This window comes from Camelus bactrianus, chromosome 9 (assembly GCF_048773025.1).
Source record: "Camelus bactrianus isolate YW-2024 breed Bactrian camel chromosome 9, ASM4877302v1, whole genome shotgun sequence".
NCBI lineage: Eukaryota > Metazoa > Chordata > Mammalia > Artiodactyla > Camelidae > Camelus > Camelus bactrianus.
In genome coordinates, this window is record NC_133547.1 from 72,895,328 (window position 1) to 72,919,012 (window position 23,685).

A 23,685-nucleotide genomic window follows, 5' to 3' on the forward strand; every position below is an offset into this window, starting at 1 on the left:
AAAATCGGAGAAACGGAAAAAATATTTTGTGATGAGAACTCTTAGGATTTACTCTCTGAACAACATTCATATATAAGATATAGAAGTGTTAATTTATCATGTTGTACATTACATCCCTAGTACTTATTTATCTTATACTGGAAGTTTGTATCTTTGGACTGCCTTCATCTAATTCCCCCTCCCCTCAGCCCTCACCCCTGCCTCTAGTAAACAAAAATCTGATCTTTGTTTCTTTGATTTTGTATGTTTGTTTAAAGTATAATTGACCTACAAAGCTACTGTAGCTCTTGTTACACAACACAGTTATTTTTTCCTATACATTTCAAAATGATCACCATGGTAAGTCTAGTTATTGTGTCACCACACAAAGGTATTATTTAATTAACAATATTCCCCACACTGTACATTTCATATTAGTGATTCATTTATTTTGCAACTGGAAGGTTGTACCTCTTAATATCCCTCACTTCTTTTTTTTTCCTTCCCCCATCCTCTTTCCTCTGGCAACCATCTGTTTGGTCTCTGTATGCATAACTCTATTTCTGTTTTGTTATGTCTATTTGTTTTGTTTTTTAGATTCCACATATAAGTAAAAATCATACAGTATTTGTCTTTCTCTTTCTGACTTATTTCACTTAGCATAATACCCTCTAGGTCCATCCATGCTGTTGCAAATAGCAGGATTGCATTCTTTTTTATGGCTAATATTCCATTATTATATATACCACATCTTCTTTATCTATTCATCCACTGATGGGCACTTGGGCTGCTTCCATGTCTTGGCTATTATAAATAATGCTACAATGAACACAGGGGTGCACATGTCTTTTCCAATTAGTTTTTTTCCCCCAAAACAGAAATTTTTTTAAAGTTTTAATTGTGGTAAAACATACACGAAATAAATCATCTTCAATATTTTTAAGTGTACAGTTTAGTAGTTTTAAGCATATTCATTGCTGTGCAACTAATCTCTAGGATTTTTTCATCTTGCAAATTTGAAATCCTGTACTCATTTATTTAAACAGCTCCCCATTCTCCTTCCCCTGGTCCTAGCCCTTGGCAACCACCAATCTACTCCGTTTCTGATTCTGATTACACTGGATACCTCATATAGGTAGAACCATACAGTATTTTTTCTCTGTGTGTATAACTGACTTATTTCACTTAATAATATTATCAAGGTTCATCCATGTTGTAGCATATGTCAAAATCTCCTTCCTTTTTTAAAGCTGAATAATATTCCTGTATGTATATTACAGCCCATTAAAATTTTTTTCCAGTATTTTCCAAACAAGTTGAGTGCAGAAAATGGGTCTCACTCATCTTTATCCCTAACAACTACAAGTATAATTCCTGGCACGTAGTAAACATTCAAATGATTTCAAGAATTCAATGTCATTACATGAAACAAAACAAAACCTCTTGATTCTTAATATTTACTACAATAGCTTAGATTCAAAAGCATTCTTTTAAGCAACAATGTATCATTTTTGACTTTAAGAATGTTTCTATTCAACTGTACACTTAAAAATGGTTAACGTAGTTAAATTTTATGTTTATATACTGACCCCCCCACACACAGAGTATGTCTCAATGATCCAATTTGAAGCTTAATTTCCAGTTATCCCTCAAAGAATCCTACTTTCATTGATAAGTCATTCTACAAGGGGCCCTACAGTACAGTGGTTAAAAGGGCTCTGAAAAGAGACTAGTAAGGCTGGAATTCTGTCTTTAGCACTTCTTAGCTATGTAACCTTAGGCAATCACTTAATCATTTTGAAGCTGTTTCTTCATCTATAAAATGGGGACTGTAACAGTACTGATCTCATAGAACTGTAGTAAAATAATCCATATAAAGCACTGTATACTGTTTTCAAACTGTGCTCCATAGATTACTGGGTAGTCCTTAGACACTGAAAGGAAGAAATGGCTTTAGACTTCCCTTTCCCCTATTTCTTCTGCTATAAAAAATTTCACCCTGAATATTTTCCTTTTATTTATTTTAAGATCGAGCTTTTCAGTAGGATTTTTTAAAAACAAAGGATTCCTTGGTTTAAAAGAACTGAAACCACTAATCTAAATAGCACTCCACTAACACTTATATTAACATCTTAGTCTGCAGATCGCCATTGACTAAATTCAATTACTTACATTGTTGGCATTCATACTTAATTAACTGTTGTTCTGCATCTCACAGAAAGGGAAATCTTTAAAATACAATCTCATCACTACTCTTGGTAAAAGCTAACTGGGAATAACTAATTTGAGGCTGATACTGAAAACAGATTACAAGTTTCCTAGTTGCTACTGAGTCAGGTCAAGTTGTTTAATTGAGGCAGTCCTGAACATCAATCATACTTATAACCAAATTAAGTGTGTGTGTACATGTGTGTGCATATGTGTGAATATATATATATATTTATTTATTTAATATTTATTATTTAATATTTAAAACAGGAAATTGATTTAAATGCAGAATTGTCCAAAGTTTGAAATACACTAAAAACTGAGACCCAGGTTGATTATCACCATCTAGCTTGCAGAGTTGTTACAGGGTTTAGAAATACATTCAAAGTTCCTAAAATATAGTAAGTGCTTTCTAAATGTAGCTTCCCCTCTCACACTTGTCATCTCTTTTCTGACTTCCCAAGAGCCAATACAGTCACTCAAACCTTCCCATGGCTGTTAGGCTTCTCTAGACCTCCTCGGATTCTTTCATTACTTATCTCAATGCTGTCCTCTCATCACCGTGAATACCCTTCTGTCCTTTTTAACTCACTCAATCCACCAAACTGTAATTTTACCACCCTGCCTCAGTCCAATTTGATTAAATTAACATTTCTGAATAGTTGTGATATTTATAATATTTGTTATATGCCTGGCACCTAACCTTTACCTTCAATGTAGTCCTTGCTTTTGCTTAATGTTTAAATTCCTTTTTCTTTGCTTCTAGGCTATCTCTTTGCATTTATTTCATGTTTTCCCTCTTCAATCCTAACTTCCCCATTCACACACAAGAATTTTGCCTCTTAGTCTTCTGAGGTTTTCCAATTGAAATTCACCAATCATCTTTTCAGAAGCATCTATCCCTTTTTTCTTCTACTATTCTTGTAAGAGGAAGCATGACTCTTCTCCAAAGATAAATCTTTCATGTCTTAACACCTACCATTACATCTAGCCTTTCAAAGGGGCTTACGCCCACACACATTCCACCTCTCTGGAGGATCTTTAATCACCCCCTGCAATTGCCTGCTTCCCTTCTAACAGACATCAGCAGATATCTGCTACCTTAACAAAAATGTACAAATAAAATCTTGTTCCTATCCTTCCTTTCAAAGACAAATATCAAAAATAAATTATCCACCACCTCCATTTTCCAAATACTCATTTGCTTGTTAAATTCTTGTACTTTAGTTTCTTCCCCCATAAGATTACTGCAACTATACTTTCAAAGATGTCTAATAACTGCCTAGACAAATCCAAATGTTCTCTTATTCCCTGTCCTTGACCACTGAGAAACACTCACCATTACTAACCAAAGTGACAGCAGAAACTAAGCTCAAATGCTATCTTCCATATGACACCTCCAATCATCTATGCCTCCCCATCTATCATATACTATTTAGGCTTTTGGTGCTTAAAAGAACAAGGCCTATGACTTAATCATCTCAGATACCAGCTACCACTGTGCTTGGTCCATAATAAATGCTGTTTAAAATTTTTCTGAGCTCAATTCAATTAACCTAACTACTCAGCCTTCTAGAAATTCTCTTAGCTTCTATGACACTACACTATCTTGGATTTTCTCTCCTATGGCTTTCCATGCTTTTCTGATTGACTTAAAGTTGTTTAATAGATACAAATTTCTATGCAGTGATTTCATTTCTATCAAATCCACTTAGCATTTCAAATTCAGTCAAATGTTGACCCATCTTCCTCAACATATCCTCTATAATGTGATTTCACATTCAGATCTTTGAGAAACTCAAGTCAGTTTTTCTTGGAATACTATAGATTCTTAAAAATTGTTTTCTTACTACTGATATAAAGATACAAAACCCAATTTCCCACTATTTTAATGAGACCGTATACCATCTCATTGCCCTCCTTGAAGTCTCTGACCAAAAGCATACTAAGAAAGCAAGTTTGAGTCCCTATTTATATAATGATATGTACCCCTATCAGTAGCTCAAGGAACTTTGGTCATTTCTGACACACTTCTATTCATCGCAGGAATAATAACATATCTTCAGAATAATTTCCCCCTCTTTCCCCAGGGCTTTTTTCAAAGTATCATGTACATTTCACTTAATAACTATCAAATTCACTTTCACTAAAAGTTTTATACTTTTCCATCACCCTCAAGATTTAAGTTATAGATGTCTTTTTTTGTTCTTACTGAACCATACCCCTTAAAATGTGCTTTTAAAAAAACCAAACATTTTTAAGGATCAAGAAAAAACTGCCTCTTATTTGACTATCACTTTGAGAATACAAAACCATGTTTGTTCTAATCTGCTGTAATCCAACAGGCACAACATGGGTACTCATTTGTGGACCAAAAATCTTTTTATTTGCTATTCCATATTCCTTTGTACTACATCTCACTTAGATAGAAACAGCTATTCATCATCAACTATTCATCTTTGGAGATAAAAAAAAAGCACAAGATTCTTCAAATACAGTGGTATTTTAATCAAAACACGTAACAATATATAATTGGCATTCTCATTCACTGCTAAAAGTAGTGTAAACTGGAACAACAAATTTGGAAAACTATATGGCATTATTGCTAAATTTGAACACATAAATAACTGTAACCAGCTTTTCCATGTCTAGGACTATATACTCCACAGGAATGTATGCACATGTGCACCAGAAGACATGGACAGAAATGTTCAAAGCAATATTATTCATAACAGCTCCAAACTGAAAACATGCCCATCATACATTAGAATCAACAGCAACGAGAAAGAGTGAACTACTCCTACATGGAAAAACACAGATTAGTCTCAGACATAATGTTAAGCAAAAGCATATTATATTATTCCATTTACATAAAGTTCAAAAACAGGCAAAACTACTCTATGGTTTTAGGAATAAGCATTAACGGCTACCTCTGGGAAGGCTGAAAGGGAATGATAACTGGGAAGGGAGTATGAGGGGAGCTTCTGGGGTCCCAATAATAGGAACATTCTATTCCTTGACCTAGGTGGTAGTTTCACAGAAATGTCTACTTTGTAGAAAGTTATACAGCTATATACTTAAGATTTACACTTTTCTGAATGTCAATTATAATCTAATTTAAAAAAAAAAACCTAACTGGAACAAGATAAAGCATAAGTAAGTAAAAACTTATAAATCACCACTTAGAGTATATGTCATTCAAAAAAAACCCACTGGTAAACAAATAAAGGATGGTCTCTCAAAGGACTTAAGTAAGCTCCATATACTACTGATTCCAACCATGTTCACAAAAGCAGAATAAGTGTACTCTTTATATTTGGATATGCAGTGAATTCACTAAATTATGCAACCTCTGAAATAAAATATTCCCTAATACTAGGAACCTCAGGCAACTCGGTTTCTCAGCTTTGTCTATAAAAGACTAAATAAGTACACCAAATCTATCATCTTAAATTCCTAGATTTATTTTAGGTAAAGCTACCCAGTTCGTGGAATGGAAAAAAAATTTAATAAGTATTTAACTGTCTTTTAAAGATAAACACTGCAAAGATAACATAACTGAGAAAATATAGAGAGAAATATATTGAATTTGAGTCAGCTAATTACAGGAAAAACAATTTTTATTTTACTCAAACTGATAAAGCACAAAATTTTAAGATAAAACAAATTTTACACAAAATATATGAAACCTAACCACTATACTATCCAGCTTTTCCTTCTTCTTATAAAAGAACTAACAAGATATCCAGCAGTTATCTTTCAGAAAAACAGTGACTGATTGCCAATAGAATAAAACTTAATATACTTTATATGGTTGCTGCTTAGTCAGGTAAACTAAACTGAAACTGGACAAGAAAAATAATCTTTCTTTTCTTCCTTCCTCCAGATTCCAAACCATGTCCCCTCACAGCAACAACAATGTTTAAAATTACTGGTTAAAAAAGTTTCACCAAGTACAAAAAAAAAAAAAAAAAAAAAAAAACCTTAAAATATTCACTTGGTTAACTTCACTTAATAATGCCAAATTACAACAAAACATCAATATCTACAGCTATTTGACAAATAACAGCTACTAATGACCTAACCTATAATTTTTACTCATCAGCACCACAAGCCTCATTTAAAAATGATAAATTTACTATCAGGCTGCCTACAAGCTAATCACTTTAAGGATTGCTAATTTCCTGAGAATATCAAGACTATAAGACTTTGGTATTCTGCACCATCACCCAAGTATTACATAAGCTCATCTACTACTACATTCAAGTTAATTTTTTCTCAAACCTTCACATCAAATATAACCTCTATTAAGATACTAATCACAAATAAACTTTTCAAAACCTGAGATACATTGTTAAAAAAGATAATGTCAGTTACCAATTTTTATAACATAAATATGAAGTCTACTCATTCCTCTCAAAACATACACTATAAATGTGGGTTTCACACACATAGCTAAACCTATCCTGACTGAGGCACCTATCACTCAGATAAAAGCAGTCCCCACCTTCTAAAGCACTTGTCTATGGATGGTACTCAAAACTTGGTTTCTTACCTTTTTCCCCCGCCTCATCTTTATCTCAGTACATCTCACCCTCTATCTAGTTCAAGCCAGGAACCTGAAAGTCATTTTTGACACCTTTCATTTACAACCAGTTCATCAAGTTGTCAATTCCCCCACCATTCCCATCTTCCGCCTCTATCAAATCAAACTTTACATATACACATACACGTATATCACCTTTTCTATTCTTTCACCTCTACAGCTGCTACCCTAGTTCCAGTGACCAGCATGTCTTACCTCAATAACTATAGTAGCACAAAGTTTTTGCTTTCACTCTTGCCTTTCTCCAGTCCATTCTCAACCAAAGTGATATTTTTAAAATTTAAATTAAATCATTCTGCTTCAAAATCTCCAATGACTGCAATGTCCTTAGTAAAACCCAAAGTCTTTAACATGCCCTGCAATGCCCTATACAATCTGCTCTCTGCCTCTCTCTCTTTCATTTTGCATGGTTTCCCTCTATTACTATGCTCCTGCCATGATGAATTTCATTTCTTCCAACATATTAACCTCTTTCTTGCCTTAGACATATTTTTCACCCTTCTAGGAAACTCTTTTCCTGCCTAGTTTCTTACTCTTTATGTCTTAAGTATCTGCACCTGGAAGGCCTTCTCTGACCACACAAACTAAATTCCTCCCCATTTTCCTCTCTTATAGCACTCTGTTCTCCTCTCTTATTGAATTCATCCCAAGCTGTAATTTTACATTTCTTTGGTTGTTCATTATCTGGTTCCACTATTAGACTATAGATTCTACAAAGACAGGGATCACATTATATCACATATAATTAGTTAACAAGAAGATTAAGGGATTTCTTAATAAATCTGCCTAATGAATGAATGAATGGATATGAATGACCTGGAGTCCAGAAAACAAATTATAGCTCAAAGTGGCTTCCCCTCCTCTGGGTGTCCCACTGTCACTTGATCAGCTTTCCAACTGTTTCTAAAAGAGAGCAAAAAGTGTTCCTGTAAACTCAAGGGCAATAAATTGTACATGATGCCAAATAAGTGAGACAAATAATAATGCTATGATTTCATGGGAAGGAGAAATTCTTAATGGTTACAAATGACAAGGTGGAATTTGACCTGAGTACTCACAGACTGGTAAAATTCAGAGAGGTGGACTGTATGGGAGTGAAGCCCAAATAAGGAGCAAAGAGACACAACATGTTAAAAAAGATTTCTAAAACCAGAATGTGGCAACTTACATTTACAAAGTAAATTAAGTGTAAAAAAGCTAAATCTACCATCATATAAGAAATCTGTATCTTGTTAAAACATATTAATCATGTTAAGACCACAACATCTACAAACCATTTGAAAGGTTACAATAAAATGGTTCTATCTCCTCAGCGTCAACAAATTTCTTCTGATGTCAATACTCTCATAATTAGTTTTCATAACTCATTTTCACTCTGACCAACTACCTCAAGTTTTCATTTGCTTATCTGTGTTCTTTATTCACTATACTGGTACCTGATGAAATTTCCCAGCAAATTATTTCAATCATATTAATTTTTCCTTTATAGACTTTGATCTCTCTAGGATTTCATTTTTTTCCTTCTCTGTCAAAGTATTCGGTTGACTTTTTCTTCTACTATATTTATATCAATGATCTAACTCTTCAGAAAATCTAAAATGTTCATATGTACCAAAATTTTTATTTTACTACTGATAGAAACTTCAAAAGATTTCACTTCTGATTCTGTAATGCTACTTCAGTTCCTGCCTCTTAAATTTATACAAGCCCCTCCTTCAGTTCCATCTTGTTTCCCTAGGTAAACTGCCAAGGTCTAGTTCAATGCCTTATGGAAGGAATTCAGTTATATTAGATAAGGGGTTTAAGAGTCAAAAAGTTTCTAAAGATACTTCCAAGTTAAAAATGCTATGATTAATCTTATCTTGTCATGGGCTTTTTCCATGAACAATACTTTCTTATCTTTATTCACACTTGCCCACTTGAGGTTGTTCTAAAAATGTATTCAAGTAATGCCATCTTACCTGAAATACCAAAAAAACCACTATTTGCTTCAAAACCTCTGTCTTTTCTAACACTTAAATCCAAGTATGATTTTTGCATTTCAGAGGAAGATATCACAGAATACTTACAATCACAGAATTGTAAAACTGGAGAAAACTAAGATTCACAGCATTTAAGAAATTTGACTACAATTACACAGTAGTAAAGTGATAAAGTCCTGATTCTCTCCAATCAGCATTCCTTCCAAGTCAAGAAGGCCTTTACTGGTTACACCAGCAGGATGTTTTCTTCCTAATGCTATCTTCTGTCCCTAGGACCTCATCTTCTAACCAATCACAAGGTTTTTGTTTTTTAACTCTACAATATCCACTCTCCTAAAACTGTTTCAGGATGACAAAGATGCTGGAAGCAAATCCAGGAGGCAACTACTCTGTTTTTTTTCTGGATCATTTTATGTCTATACTATATGATCTGCAGTTTACAGGAAACTCCCCAAGGATAACTAGGACCTGCCAATACTTTGTAGTATACTATAACTAACGTGAAGAGTTAAGGCAATTGAAGCATAAATAAAAAAAGTGTTGGACATAGTTTAACTTGCTTGGAGCAACAGATATTTTTTCATTTAACAAGTATTTATCAAATATCAATAACATGGAAGGCTCTGTGATATGTTATTTACAAGTCACATTTAAATTCAAGTTCGGTAAATCCAAAGAAACACTATGTTCATCCTCTTCTATTGCAAAGAAAACAAAAACAAAAACAAAAACAAAAACAAAACACACACACACACATACACAACACAACCCTCCTTCTGCAATGTGGAATCTCCCCTTAAGTTCACCTTCTGTGCATTCAGGTGTTTGTAGACCTAGTGGTTCTAAGTATCTGTAAAATTATGCACAGAGTTTAGGTTAAGTAACACTACAAACACAAGCCCTCTTTTCTGTTCAAGATCATAGCTACCTAAGTAGAATGGGAGAGTATGAAATCAGAGAAAAAGAAAGGGTGAAAAGTGGAACGCAAAACTGAAAAACTAAATTGTGATAGTAATTGCATTAATGAAGATAAACTTTATTTAACGGGGGGTACTCGAGGGAGTTACGAGTATTTCACATAAATCGATAAAAATCACAATAGTATCAAATCCAGGGTTCTAAAAAAGCAGCCATATAACAGTTAACAGCACAATTTTTAAAAAATTTTGCCTACTTTGTTCTGAAAAGTTTTATTTTCCAAAAAAAAAAAAAAAAAAAAAGGCAAAACAAAACCAAAAAAGGAACAAACAGAAACCACGCTGAGCTGGCGACTGCGACAGGCCCGTCAGACACCCAGGCTTTCCGGGTCGTGCTTGGCTCTGGGATGGATGTCCGAGAAGAGAGCCCTGGAACCACCCATCACGTCCCACACCCAGATCCCAAGAAAGCAGCAGCAGCGGCAGAGGCTGGACACACACCGGGGCTGGCGGGGTCCGGGCCCGGCTGTGGAGGTGGAGAGGCCCCCGGGACTGCCCCTTGGGGCGGAGGATCACAGAAAGACAGTGCGGTCGCAACCCGGCCGGCCAGGCCTGGGAAAGCGCCGGGGGCGTCCCGGCCTCGAGGGCGCCCAAGGCTCGACCGGGACGCCCTGTCATGAGTCACGGAGGCGAGAAAGCAGGCGGGCGGGGGAAGAGGCTGCAGGATGGAGGGAAGCCCGACCCTCGAGAGGGAAGCGAGCAAACTGGAGGCCCCGACCTCACGCTGGGCGGGGAAGGGGAGTCCTGCCCACCCACGCCCTGCCTGCCCTGCCCTCACCTCCACCCCACGCAACAGGCGGGGCGCCAGGTCCCGACCCCGGGGTCTGCGGGCTGCGGGGCGGGGGCCGCAGCCCGCAGCCATGACAGGCGCGGGGCGGGCCGCCGGCGGGCTGGGCCGCACGTGCGGGCAGCGCCCCCTCCCCTACCTCCTCGCGCGCCCGCCCGCCCCCGGGCCCTCACCTCCGCGGCGGCAGCGGTGCGGCCCCGTCTGCCCCGACCCCCACCGCACCCCCCGGCCGAGCGGCGGCGGCAGCACGTACTCACCGCCGCTCGCGGGCTCTCGGGCTTCGCCATGACTGAGGCGCCCCCGCCGCCCCCCGCTTCGACCGAGACTGACACGCGCGGCTGGCCGGGTGGGGGCGACCTCAGGCGACCACCCGGCTGACAGAACCTGCCCCCGCCTCTCCCCACCAGTTGAGCAGCGACCTCTGCCCCACGACGCCCCCGGGCTCCCTCCCCACGCCTGGGGCGGCGGGTGGCAGCGACGGGCGGCGGCAGCACTTACCGGCAGCGCGGCCAGGCCCCCCTGTCAGCGCGGGGCCGGGAGGGAGAGGAGGGAGGAGTGAAGGGGCACCGCCTCCCCCGCGCCGCCACGCACCCGCCTGATTGGCCCAGTTCACTCCCCCAGCACGACCCCACCAGCCCCTGCGAGCGGCACTCCGGCAACACCGGCGCGTCATTTGCATATTTGTGCCCGCGCCGCTGATTGGCCCGAGTTCGGAGGGGCGGCTGAGACCGCAGCGGCTCCTGCCGCCGCTCCCGCCGCGTCAGGCGACCCCAGAGGGAGGATCCCCTCTGCTGCTCTCCTTCCCTCACGGCCCGGCCTGACCTGGGGCCGAGGGCGGCGGGAGGCGGGGGTTGCCGCCCGGCTCCAACATGGCCCCGCCGCGCCGCCGACCCAATCGCCGGGGCGGTTACTCCGGGAGCCCCGGGCAGCCTCGGGGCGGGGAAGTGTTGGGGCCGGGCGCCCTCTGGCCGGAGCGCGGTGCAGTGCAGTGGCCCGGCTCCCCTTGCCGCCCCGCCGCGGCCGCCACGTCAGGCCGCGCCCTCCCGGCGACTCTCCCTTCCCCGAGGCCCCGCCGCCACGTCAGGCCCGACAGGCACGCCCCGGCCGCCAGCTGACCGGTGGCGGGGTCGGCGCCGAGGTCACTCACACGCTGGGCATCGCCCCGCCAGCCCCGGGCCGCCGAGGAACCGCGAGGGTTTCCAGAGCCTCCCTCTTGACCCAGCCGTGGTTTCGGACCCACGTTCTCCTTTCGCCCGAGACTGCGGTGGGGCGGGCCCGCCTGTGCTGTAAAATCGGGAGCGAGGAGAGTGGCGCCGCGATGATGCAGCGATTCAGTCCCGGTGCTAAGCACCTGCCGCGGAAAAGGCTCCAGGCTAAGGAGAGACCCAGCCCCAAGTCCTGATCTAGATACAGAGCGCGCACCTCAAGTGGTGGGGAGCTGGGACTGACACTGGTCTTCCCGATATTCAGGCCCACGCTCTAAATTGCACAACTATAAAGGGAAAGAAAGGCCAAACCAAGGAAAAAAAAAAAAAAAAGGAAGGAAGAAAAAGAGAGAGATGGTGACACTGGACCAGGAGTAGGGAGGGTATTATGGTAGAAAACCACTGGCCCAGGCGTGGGGACTCCTGGGTTCCCTCTAGCTCGGTCACTAATTAACTGAATGACCTACATTAAATTAAAACGTGTCCCAGGGCCTCGGTTTTCCCTTCTGTAAAAAATGAAGAGGCCGGACACACTTTGGAAAAGCATCCCGGCTCTAAAATTCTATGGGTCTCTCTTTCAGGGCCTGAGCTAGTTTTAATACCTGATTAAAACTTTACCATCCATATTAGAATGAGAGAAGACAAAATAATGGAACGTTAGAACTTCAGTCAGCCTACCATATGTTTGTTCGAAACTGTTTAGTGTTTCAAATCCAGTGAGGGTCATATTTAGCATTCAACGTTCAGTTGACAGAAATCTTGTGAATTTCAGTCTCTACAAAGAAATACAGAGCAATGTCACTGCTTGTTTATGCCTGGCCAGAAAGGAATGGCTGCGGTATATAGAGTGCTACTTGCCAAGTAATTTCATCCTTTATATTCCCCGCTAAAGCTTTCCCCAGTTGATCAACACAACTCAGCTTAGCTGAGATACTGAAGAGGCTGGGAGAAAATCCTGCTGAGAAAGTTACAATTACAGTTTCGATTCCCCTCAAGGATACTTAATAACAACCACACGCTAGGATAAGAATGCACGGAAACAGTCCATCTCTGAGCTCCTTACACTACTTATTTGAATACTGCTTTAGTTTGCAAATTCAACCTGTTGAGTCGGATTTAAGGCCAGTAACATCTCATTTATCTGGCATCACTGGGAGAATAAGATATTCCATTTAAATGAAAACTTTACCTACTTTACAGAACTTTTCTCCTTAAGAAACTGACGTTTTCTTGAACACAGCCCTTTGAAAATTACTCAACTCTTGGTGATTAAGGAGCATCCTTATTAATATAAACATTGCATTCTAGTATGCCCAATGAATGCCCTCAAAATTATGTAGATTTATTTGTCCCTATAATAAAGGACCTCTAGAATGCTGTTTTTATGATTACTTTATAAACCTATATCTGGTTTGTTTGTTTGTTTTTGGTGTTTCCTTTTCACTACTAGGCTGACACTTCTCCATTTTTCTACCTAACAACTATCTTTCCTGTTTTTGTTTTGTTTTTTTTTTTCTCGATGCTTGTATTCTACTATGAACTTAGACACAGGTTCTTCTATTAGTTTAGACTTTCAATTTTGAGTAAAGATTTTCTGTGGGTTCTCCTCTGAGAACTCACACACAAGTTTCTGTGACATCTATTTTGACTGCTCAATGACTGGTTTTCACTTATTTCTTAAATCTCAGTAGCATTCTTGGTAACTGAGGTTTCTGGATATGTGTGCTCTGGAAAAGCTGTTGCAAAGGATGGCTCTGAATCCCAGAATTTAGAGGCTACATTAAATTGCAATTTAAGTTAACAAGAATCAATATCATTAACAACATCAAAATCTGGCAACACTGGCCTATTAGTTCCATCAGGCAATGGAATGCCCAGAGCCAGATGGTAGCAAGGCTCTCCGGGTCCCTCTATCCCACTCCAGAGTAAAAGTGACTCCATTCCTACCCAATGCCTTTCAAACCAAAAAGACCCCATATCTGCAGACACAACGACTCAAGTCACTAGGAAGCCTGTGCTACAACGGAGAGCAGTTCTCCACACCCCAAATGATGCGTTCTACACATGTACTCAGTAGGGTAACATTTACTGAAATCTATGAGGTCCCGGGCACTGTGTTAAGGATTTTTTATTTTATTTTATCTACATAATGACTCTATGAGAAAGGGATTATTTCCCCCATTTTACAGATGGAGAGGGCTTAAAATCTTGCCCTGACTACATAATCATTGAGCAGTAGAGATAGGATTCAAACTTAGCACGAATTGGTCCTGAAGACTGTCACTCTTTTTTTTTTTTTTAATTGAAGTATAGTTGATTTTCAATGTTGGTGGTGTACAGCATAGTGATTCAGTTATACATATATGTATTCTTTTTCATATTCTTTTTCATTATAGGTTATTATAAGCTATTGAATATAGTCCCCTGTGCTCAACAGTAGGACCTCGTTGTTTATCTATTCTGTATATAGTAGCTTGTTTCTGCTAATCCCAAACTCCTAACTTACCCCTTCCCACTCCCCTTTCCGTTTTGGCAACTTTTTTTTCTATGTGTGTGGGTCTGTTTCTGTTTTATAAATAAGTACATTTGGGTCATTTCTTTTTAGATTCCACGTATAAATGATATGTGGAATATATAATGATATAAATGATATCATATGATTTTTTTTTTTCTCTTTCTGACTGACTTCACTTAGTATAATGATTTCCAGGTCCATCAGTGTTGCTGTAAATGGCATTATTTCATTGTTGGTTTTTTTTTTTTTTTTTAATGGCTGAGGAGTATTCCATTACACACACACACACACACACACACACACACACACACATGCAGACATGCACACACTCACACACATATATTTATGCACATACATATACCACAGCCTCTTTATCCAATCATCTGTAATGGACACTTAAGTTACTTCCATATTTGGCAATTGTAAATAGTGCTGCTATGAACATTGGGGTGCATATATCTTTTTGATTTAGAGTTTTCTCCAGATATATGCCCAGGAGTGGGATTGCTAAATTACATGGTAACTCTATTTTTAGTTTTTAAAGGAATCTCCATACTGTTTTCCACGGTGTAAAGCCTATATCCCTTAACCATTATACTATATCCCTCCCTTCAGCCTTAGTTTCCAATTCCATGTTTATCAAGCAGATTTTTATTAATTTATAAAGGGAAACTCCCTGTATAGGTGTTTTGGTTGAGGTTACCAAAAAAGAAGAATATCTCAAAATGCATATCAAACTTGGTATTTTCTTGCAGGTTTGAGGAGTATGAAGTAATGCTCTGGTACTGTTCACTTTGAGGGGCAACTAATACAATCAAGATCCTAAAACTGCAAAACTAAGGATTAGACCCTACTTTAGTGAGACACAGAAGTGATACCCACAGAACAGTCAAAACAACTTTGAAAAAGAAGAAAGCTGGAGAACTTACACTTCCTGATTTCAAAACTGACTACAACATTACAGTAACTGGACAGGGTGGTACTGACATAAAGATAGACATATAGATCAATGGACTAGAACTGAGAATTCAGAAATTAACCTTTACATTTACAGTCAATTGATTTTTTAACAAGAGTGCGAAAACATTTAAATTGAGAAAGACAACGGATATACAAATGCTAGAGAATGAAGTTGGATCCCTACCTCACATCAAATACGAAAAATAAATGAAAAGGGATTATAGACCTAAATGTAAGAGATAAAACTATAAAACTCTAAGAAGAAAACATAGTAAATCTTCAGGAGACTGAGTTAGGCAATGGTTTCTTATATACGACACCAAAAGCATAAGCAGCAAAAGAAAATATAAACTGGACTTCATTAAAATTAAAGACATTTGCACAAGCAACCAAAAAAATTAGATAAACTGAATATCACAATAGAAAACCTTTGTGCTTCAAAGGACACCATTAAGGAAGTGCAAAAAAAGACAGAATGACAGAAAACATTTGCAAATCATACATCTGATAAGGGTCTAGTATCCAGAATGTATAAAGAACTCTTACAACTCAACAATAAAAAGACAAATAATCCAATTTTAAAACATGCAAAATATTTTTGAATAGACATTTCTCCAGTGAAGATAAATAACGGCCAATATGCACATGGAAAAGTGCACTCTAATAATCATTAGTTATTAAATAAATGCAAATCAAAACCACAATGAGATACCACTTCACATCCATTAAAATGGCTATAATAAAAAGGACAGGCAATAACACGTGTTGATGAGGATGTGGAAAAATCAGAACCCTCATACATTGCTGGTGGGAATGTAAAATTGTTCAGCCACTTTGGAACACAGTTCTCCAAAAAGTTAAACATAGTTATTACATGACCCAGAAACCCCAAAGAAATGAAAACATATGTCCACACAAAAACTTCCACACAAGTGTTCACAGCAGCATTATTCATAATAGTCCCAAAGTGGAAACAACCCAAATTAACATCAACTGATGAATGGATGAACGGAAGTGGTGTATCTACACCATGGAAAATTACTCAGCCATAAAAAGTACTGAGTACTGATTCATGCTACAACATGGATGAACCTTGAAAACATTATGCAGAATGATACAAGCCAGATGTAAAAGGCCACATATATGATTCCACTTATATGAAATGTCCAGATTAAGTAAATCTAGACAGACACAAAGTGGATTAGTGGTTGCCTAAGGTGGGTTGGAGGGAAGGAGATGAAAAATGGAGCGTGATTGCTAATAGGTACTTTTGGGGGTTGATGAAAATGTTCTATAATTAGATTGTGCTGCTGTTTGTACAACTCTGTGGATATACAAAGTACCACTGAAGTGTGAATTTTATGGTAAGTAAATTCCATTTCAATAAAGCTATTTTTTAAAAAGTAATGCCGAATCAGCAACTTCCAATTTTGTCATAGTATTACATTCATTAATCCATATATTTATACATACATGTACACATACATATATATATGAACAAATGTTGAGACAAACGGAACAGATATATTTTAATTATATTTATCAAATTAAATAAGCAGCAAATTCTGTTTTTAATCTGAAGATTGTTGGAGTGGCAACCTCACCATGCATGTGTACCAGGCTGGGAGCTGTGTTGGCTACAGAAGAAGGAATTATTATTCCCATATAAATAATAATAAATTATTAATAATAGATACTGAGCAAATGTGTGTGTATGAAGTATCTTTCACTCATCTTTATTGACATTCATTGACAGGCTGAGGCACTAAAGAAGATGTTCTTTCACAGACCAACGATAAGTACTTATAAATGTTAAGGTATGCTTTTTAAATTTTTTACACATTTCACATAGATTCATAATTTAAATGTTTTATGTCCCATTATATTATGGAATATAACATGATTTTCATCCTTCTGCAATAATGAATAGCAGCTTGAAGAGCTCAGAGACTTTTCCACTCTAAAAATCTGAAAGGAATGTGAGTTGGTTCAGTAGTGAGTAAAAGCTAACAACACATTAGCCCCTGGGAATTGTGAAATTTCCTTAATTCAGTGGAGAACATAGGCTCTTTTTAGAACAAGGGTAAGGATATCACTAGAAAGCTCTTTAGCCTTCCTTTTCAGGCTCTTGTTTAAGCAGATAGAAAAGAGGGCCAGGCAGGCTTTCGGCAGTAGTTCAGAGCACCTTAAAGATCAACTCAAAGCCTGTTCAACATTGTTTTCAAATCTCAAGGCTGCTGGTAACAACAACATCCAAAGGATGTGCTCAGCCAGGCGTCCATCCTTCAGACTCTTACTCTTAGGCCTACGTAATCAGGGACAGATCTTAGAGTCTGTAAGTTGTATGTATTTTATCTCCTGCTTTTAGGTAGGAATATACTTCAAAACATGATCCTACTTGACAGTTCAAATCGTCCACTGTTTTGCTTTTATAAACAGTTGCTTGTCCTCATCTTAAAAAGGTCGTCAGGAGAAAAGAGGTTTTGCTGTTTTCCTTGATAAGACATCCCTGAGCCTCTTATTCCCTCTCTTTGTCCATCTGCTGCTCTTTGGGTAATATAAGTGCTCCTGGAGAAGTACATCTAAATCATGTTGGGAGGGATGAAATGTATGACATGCAGCTGCTATTTAAGAAATTCATTCATTCAATAAATATTTAAAGGTCATCTGTGAAGTGTCAGGTACCATGCTAGGGGCTAGGAATACAATAATGAAAAAGATAGGCGTGGTCCTTTTCGCCTCATGGCAAATTTTGTGAAGGAAATAAATACCCACTAATTAATTATTTTTATTCATTTATTAATACTAAACTTTCATTTACGGGTACTGTAATTGGTGTGCTTAAAAAACACATATGCCTTATACCACAGAGCCAAAGGACTAACGGAAACTGTAGACGTGTATTTTTCTAATCAACTGGCTTGTTTTATAGGCATTATGGGCATCTTATTTCAAGAAGAAATCCATCCTGGTGCAATTTAAATCCATCTTGTCTTGTTTAAGCTTCAAAAAAAGAGAAAATTGCACTAGGTTTTCTCCGAATATTTCTTGACTTGTTTTTCACCATTAAGTTCATTGGTTATAGCCATGACTGTAATTTGGTCACCATCTTTCCATGATCCCATTGGCCAGGTTTCACACTTCTTTTTCTGTCTTGGAAAGAGCTTATAAAACTCACATATTATTGTTAGGAATAAAACAAATCTTTTAACAATTACAGCAATCTTTGGTTTTTGTTGTGTTTTTTTTTTTAATAACTGAGTGAGTTTTTTCTTGCCTCCTATGGATTTCTTAAGAAGGGCTATCATTCTTATTAAGATCATCTTTTGAAGCACTCATTTTACCAGGGCACCATACCATCTCCTATGTAAAAGTATTTGGGAGTTATTGGAATTCTTGGGCATTCCGGTTAAGGATGCATATTAACTATAATTGTTTTCTTTGTGCTGAACTCCGTGGTTTGTTTTATAGTGGATGAGTAACAATATGCCAACCAGGAAAATTAATTCCAGGTTATGTGATTGAAAATAATTTTTTTTTTAATTTAAGAGCAGAGAGGCCTTAGAAAGTTTTGCTGAAAATAAATCAGTGAGGCTTTTTTTCTCTGGTTACCATTAGATGTTAAGCAGCTAGTGATCTTGTATAATTTAAGTAGAAGTCTTGTGTGAAAAGAAGGAAAGGAGTTTAGTCAATGCTTCTTAAAGCAAGAAATTCATAGAAATTAGGTCTCACTAATACAACATTGCAAATCAACTATACTTCAATTATAAAAAAAAGAAAAAAATTAGGTCTCCTACAGGCACACATTTGATTTCTCCAATATGATAGATATTTGACAAATATTCCACCTTCCAGAAAGTTTGGTTGGGTAGAGACCTCAAAAATAGTATATCAGAGAACTGAGTGTCTTCCAAAGTGAGGCTAGCAGAGTAATGGTTAGCAACAAGATAAAAGACTAAAGAGTTTCTGCTTAGCATGCACAAGGTCCTGGGTTCGATCCCCAGCACCTCCATAAATAAATAAATAACCATAATTACCTCACTGCCACCCCCCAAAATCTTTATTTTTCAAGTTCGACATCATTTTATTTTTATTTTTTAAACATTTTTTATTGATTTATAATCATTTTACAATGTAAAAAAAAATTTTAATATAAAGACTAAAGAATTAGGCCAAATTTTCTGAATATCAAATACGTAGTTGAATTTTCCCCTTTTCAGGGTTTATCTAAGTTCATGGAGGACTGCCTAACTTTTTCTCATAGTCAGCAATTTTGGGCTAATAGCGTGGAGCCCTCTTTGTCCAGCACACAGTATCGTGGCTCCCGGAGGACACTTCTCTTTGTGTTCCCTTCGCAAAGTGTGTTCTATTTGGCAAGAACACAGTGATTTGTGAAAACTATAACAAATGTCAGGTTGGAGCTTGCTCGCTATGGCCACTCCTCTTTCTAGATAAATGAAAGTGACTGCAGTCTTTTCTGTTCCTCAAACATACCACTCTCCTTGTTTCGGGACTTTGTCACCCTCGGTTCCCTCTGCCTTATCCTTGGCTCGAGGTACAGCTGCTCCTTCAGGTCTTGCAAAGTTGGCTCCTCACAGAGGCCTTCCTTGACCTCTAATCACTCAGTTTGTTTCCATCTAAACACCACAGACCTGTGTGTGTGTTTGTCTCCGCCCACGAGAAAGCCAGCATCTGGAGGCAGAGGCAGGCTCAGTCTTGTTCCTGGAAGAACTCTCAGCACCTAGAACACAGGTGCTCAAGAAATGTGTATTTTACACTGAATGAACCATTCGCCCAATATACCTGTAATGTTCTGGCAGAAAGAACTGCTGTCCTTTGGGGTTATCCCACCTGGTTTTGAGCAAGAGACTGGAAGCCTCGACCAGAGATTCTCAAACCTTATGGCATGTTAGAATCACCTGGGAAATTTAAAAATTACCTTTGTTTAGCCCCTGCCCCAACCTTGGGGTGATGGGTCTCAGGCATCAGTATGTTTTAAGAGTTCTTTGTATAATTGCTTGTACAACTAAGGTAGAAAGTATGGCTCTAAGTGACATGGAACTGAATAATTACCCAACTACCATGTTCTTACCCTCTAGGTAGGTCATTCCTGTGTCATCTCTGTCTAGGGCAACCCAAGTGTACTTCAGACTGCTCTTGTGGTATCTAAATACCTGTCTAGTTATCACAAAGGTGCACAAACCAGATGAAAGATTAACCTCTCAGGAAAGAGAAAAGGCATCCCGTTAACCTAGGTTCATCTGTTAGTACCTGCTCTGAAAACCTCAAACTAAAAGGGGAAAGTTCCAGCACACTTCTCTCTTCTCCATGAGAGAAAGACATCAACAAACTCTTTTATTTAGCTATAGAAGTCAGAGGCAATCAATCAATCAATCAATCACTTGAGCTGCAAAGCAAACAAAAAACAATGTTCCCGGAAGAGGAACATGTCCCCAGTTCCATCCACTTCCTTCCTAGTAGTGGTGGGCTCAGAACCACTTATCCATACTTTTTGTTATGGCAAGCCTTATGTATAATTGGGACCTCTACTTTTTTATTTAAGGAAAAACAAGGATTACTGATATTTTTCTCAAGCCATGCAATTAATACACTTTTTTCTTTATTTTTCAAAATCACCTTCAGAACTGTTAACAAAAGCTAGACTCATGCTGAAAATCAATTGGTTTTCCCTCCAGTTAGAAAAGCCAGATGACTAGAGTAAAACAGAGCACACGCAGGATTATAAGTAGAAATATCTGAGTTATAGTCCAGGCCCTACCATTTGCCAACTGAATGAATGATCAGCAAGTTTTCTTGCCTAGTAAAAGAAAATCAGGGTGGGAAGGGTATAGCTTAAGTGGTAGAGCACATGCTTAGAATGCATGAAGTCCTGGGTTCATTCCCCAGTACCTCCATTAAAAAAGTAAATAAATAAACCTCCCCCCCTAAAAAAACTTAAGAAAAAAAAGAAAAGAGAATCAGAACATCTATGCTGCCTGCCTCACGTTGTTGTTGTTTCTTATTGATAATGTTCACAAACATTTTCTGAAAGTGTTGCAGTGTATGAATCAAAAGTGATGGCCTTCTATCTTGTAAATGAACTTTTCAGCACCCCCCCCAAAAAAATCCAGTGGTTACAGTATTTCAAAATATTGACCTAGGATATACTATGTGCCCAGCAAATTGCTGAACAAAAAAACTGTCCAGTAGGGAAACTGAATCCATTAGACCAGAACAATAGGTAGGTCAACCAACAGGGCAAGTCATTTCCTTTGCAACAGGAGAAACTCAGCTCAGCCAAGAGATAAAACGAGAAATACAATTATTCATCCCCAAAAGTCTGTTTCCACCCCGAGACCTAAAGTTCTTTCATCTCCCACTGAAGATGTCCAGGCCATGGAAGGGACTATTTAGATTCAGAGACCCTCTTATTCATCAAGATCAGGGCAATAAACTTGAAGAGCTATGAGTTAACAAAACTGCCATTCAAGGGTTATCAGTAGGTAAGAGGATCTGGAAAGTTGCAAGTTGAAAGCAGTTTTGCAGTTGATCCTAGGACAGCTTAAAACAGAAGAACTCCTGCCTCCTAATTTCTCAAGGCTTCAAACAGAAGAACTCCTGCCTCCTAACTTTTCAAGGCTAGACTCAATCTTAAAAGTTGTTTGGTTGAGAATAAAGCTGGGACAGGTATGGGTTAGAATCCCGTGTGGTCCAGGTACGTCTTTATCCTCACCTAGGCTTGGTTTCTTTATTTATTAGTAAAATAGAGATAAAAATGTCTCCATTGCAGTGTAAATAATTTGAAGCTTAGAGATGATATACATAAAACCAGTACCTATAACATTATCAATAAATTATAGCTAATTTTAAAAAGTCAGTTGAGAGACTTCCAGACTTGCTCGAGTGGCAGAGCCCCCAGAAGCTGCAGATCACTGTGAAATGCTGATGTAATTTACCAAATCATGTGAACCAGAAAGTTAATTGAGTAGCAAATATGGCTTTATTATATATAAGCAATATAGTATCACAGAAAGATCACATCTGTTCACCAAAACAGAGATTTTCTTGAATCCCCCCAAACAAGCTATTGACCTAGATAATATGTCAGAATCTTCCCATCATATCTGTTGGCTACTTGTTGATTTGATTTATGCCTGAGGTGGTAATTGGCAGCCAGGTGTAACCAGACAAGCAGTAGTAGGCAAATGGAGAAAAGACTTATCATTCAGATTAGCTGCCGGCTTCATAGAGTTTGCAAACCTCAACTAATAACATCTTACTGATACTGATAAACAAATGCAATGATTTTGAGACATTTTTGAAAACAAGGAAACTCTTTCTTTAAAAAACAATACATATATATAATATATATATTTATATTTTTATATATATTCTGCCAAATATATATATATTTGGCAGAAGCTCAAGATCTAAAACCCAGAAAAGCAGAAGTCCCAATGAGAAAACAGAACAAAGGCTGAACTGCTTTTCTGTGAGCTTTGGGATCCCCTGCCCTACCCCACCCATCAAAGGCATCTCCGAAGGCTTGGAGGAGGACATTTTGAAAAAATCCTTTAATTCCACCTCCTCATTCTTCAGATAAGGAAATTATACCCCAAGGGGCTGAGAGAGCTACTCAACATGGCACAGTGAAAGAACCCACATCAGGACCCAGGCCTGTGACTTCTCTATTTAGCATTTTCTCCTGTGCCACCAGGACAACTAGTTACTAGTTTTTCCAGGATAACTGGATAAATAGATGAGACAGAATCTTGGCAAAGGGGTCATCTCCCTAAAAAATGTACCTTCTCAAACTGGCAGGTTGATCAGATGTCCCTCCTCTGCCTACTTTCACTATCATGTTCCATAATGTGCCAAAATTATCTGTTTATATCAGAGATCATAAACTGGTCTCCACGGTGTAGCCAACTATCTTGAATTAGTTGCCAACATTTAAAAAATCATAAGATTTTTGCCTAAAAATTTGGCTTTCCAGCTTCTGTTGAAAAAATGAGAAATTCTAGCAACACTGAACTCTGATTCCCAATTGATAACACTCCCAGGAGTGGGAAGAGGCAGGCACTCTCCAGTGTTTCAGTCCCCACCAGCCCCTACCTGCTGGTGTCCAGCATTGTCTGTTCCCTGCAGGTATCTGCGTTTGTGACCCATGGTCTAAAGCTTCTGTCTATAGAAGCATTTTTGAGAATGGAACTTATAGGCATAAAGGTAAAACCTAAGGTGCAGACACAGGGAATAATCTCATTTCAAAAGATGGGGTGAATGTCATCATAAATAATGCTGCTTTCCTGCACTAATTAAGGAGGAAACTTTCAGAGTTTCCTGACTCGTTTATTTTTTCTGAGAGCTGTTAAATTAACCATAGACTAATAGAGCTACAAGTCTCAGAACTGCTTTCCTGTGTGTCCCCTTTTATACAACTATCTGCAGCGCAACTCCAAACACGCC

At 38.7% G+C, this 23,685-nt stretch overlaps 1 protein-coding gene across 11 annotated transcripts in view; it reads right to left on the reverse strand.

Moving 5' to 3' along the window:
* Positions 1 to 23,685, reverse strand: part of CHD9 (chromodomain helicase DNA binding protein 9) — a 209,076-nt gene that overhangs the window by 150,736 nt on the left and 34,655 nt on the right. Inside the window, exon 1 of one of the 11 annotated variants that reach the window (XM_074370735.1) lies at positions 11,687 to 22,660. The exons of 8 other annotated variants lie outside the window; for them this stretch is intronic. The gene's annotated coding sequence lies outside the window, so the exon portion shown is untranslated. Of the gene's footprint in view, positions 1 to 10,796; positions 10,961 to 11,037; positions 11,585 to 11,686; positions 22,661 to 23,685 lie in introns of those variants that run through there. 2 more of the 11 variants (XM_074370733.1, XM_074370734.1) reach the window with 2 other exon arrangements.